Source organism: Heterodontus francisci, chromosome 44, assembly GCF_036365525.1.
Source record: "Heterodontus francisci isolate sHetFra1 chromosome 44, sHetFra1.hap1, whole genome shotgun sequence".
Taxonomy (NCBI): Eukaryota; Metazoa; Chordata; class Chondrichthyes; order Heterodontiformes; family Heterodontidae; genus Heterodontus; species Heterodontus francisci.
Window position 1 is genome coordinate 27,265,980 of NC_090414.1, and position 2,036 is coordinate 27,268,015.

Consider the following 2,036-nt stretch of genomic DNA (forward strand, 5'->3'; position numbering starts at 1 on the left):
TCTGCCCCCTGCTGCAGCCCCTTCTACATTACAGCACATTGTAGCAGCTCAGTCCTGCCCGGGACCCTTTAAAAAAACCTTTTTGAATGTTTCCAGGGCAAAAAGCCACAGCTGATACTGAACATTCCCAAACCAGAATCTCTCTCCCGGACCGACTGGATCTGAATAATTATTTCAAAATATTTTTACTGTTCCTTTTCATAAAGCATAAATTGTCATATTAAAACCTGGGCTGTTTAAATCCAGAGGACCCCTGCATTCAATATGATTTATATTTACAAATGTGTGTGAGAGAGAATTCAGGTAAAGTCCAGATTTAAGAGCCCCAAGGTGTACCTCTTTCTCTCCCCCTTCCTTGCATCTGCTTAGTCACAAAGATATTCCTTTAAATAAAAGACTTGTATTGAAAGAGTGCCCTGAGAGGAGATCCCAAGGTTTTACAGCCAATGAAGTACTTTGCAAGTGTACTCACTCAGGTACTGCAGGAATCCTCAGTCAGGCTTCTGCTTAATACTCAGCTTTGGGCATTCTCTTGCAGTTTCAGTCTGGGGAAAAGAAAATGGTTTATAACTGTGGTTGTTTTTTCCCCCCCTGTTGCCTGTTAAAAAATACAACAACAAAAAAACAAATATTTCCTGCAGGCCCCAGCGAGGATCGAACTCGCGACCCCTGGTTTACAAGACCAGTGCTCTAACCACTGAGCTATGGAGCCGGCTGCACTGAAACGCCTGAAATTCACAGCAAAACCCGGTAGAGAGCGTAGCACAGTGACTGGGACAATCCCTTAAAGAGACAGGCCAACAGGGGGAGATCACTGAACAGACAGGCCAGCAGTCAGATCCTTAAAGAGACAGGCCAACAAGGGGGAGATCACAGAACAGATAGGCCAGCAGTCAGATCCTTAAAGAGACAGCCAACAGGGGCAGATCACTGAACAGATAGGCCAGCAGTCAGATCCTTAAAGAGACAGGCCAACAGGGGGAGATCACGGAACAGACGGGCTAGCAGTCAGATCCTTAAAGAGACAGGCCAACACTCACTGAACTTGCCTTCACCTCACTTCACCTCACTCTCAGACAGTGCATTCCAGATCCTAAACACACACTGAACCTGCCTCCACCACACTCTCAGACAGTGCATTCCAGATCCTAAACACTCACTGAACCTGCCTCCACCACACTCTCAGACAGTGCATTCCTGATCCTAAACACACACTGAACCTGCCTCCACCACACTCTCAGACAGTGCATTCCAGATCCTAAACACACACTGAACCTGCCTCCACCACACTCTCAGACAGTGCATTCCAGATCCGAAACACTCACTGAACCTGCCTTCACCTCACTTCACCTCACTCTCAGACAGTGCATTCCAGATCCTAAACACACACTGAACCTGCCTCCACCACACTCTCAGACAGTGCATTCCAGATCCGAAACACTCACTGAACCTGCCTTCACCTCACTTCACCTCACTCTCAGACAGTGCATTCCAGATCCTAAACACACACTGAACCTGCCTCCACCACACTCTCAGACAGTGCATTCCAGATCCGAAACACTCACTGAACCTGCCTTCACCTCACTTCACCTCACTCTCAGACAGTGCATTCCAGATCCTAAACACACACTGAACCTGCCTCCACCTCACTCTCAGACAGTGCATTCCAGATCCTAAACACTCACTGAACCTGCCTTCACCTCACTTCACCTCACTCTCAGACAGTGCATTCCAGATCCTAAACACACACTGAACCTGCCTCCACCACACTCTCAGACAGTGTATTCCAGATCCTAAACACTCACTGAACCTGCCTCCACCACACTCTCAGACAGTGCATTCCAGATCCTAAACACACACTGAACCTGCCTCCACCACACTCTCAGACAGTGCATTCCAGATCCTAAACACTCACTGAACCTGCCTCCACCACACTCTCAGACAGTGCATTTCAGATCCTAAACACTCGCTGCGTGAACCTCCAAGCCTGCACCGATCTTGATGCCTGTCTAAACTAAAACCTTCTGCACTTCCGG

General features: G+C 48.1%; 1 non-coding gene across 1 annotated transcript; it reads right to left on the minus strand.

Moving 5' to 3' along the window:
• Positions 1 to 639: 639 nt before the first annotated feature.
• Positions 640 to 712, minus strand: trnat-ugu (transfer RNA threonine (anticodon UGU)). The gene has a single exon. It is a non-coding gene; the product is annotated as a tRNA-Thr (tRNA).
• Between the last annotated feature and the right edge of the window lie 1,324 nt (positions 713 to 2,036).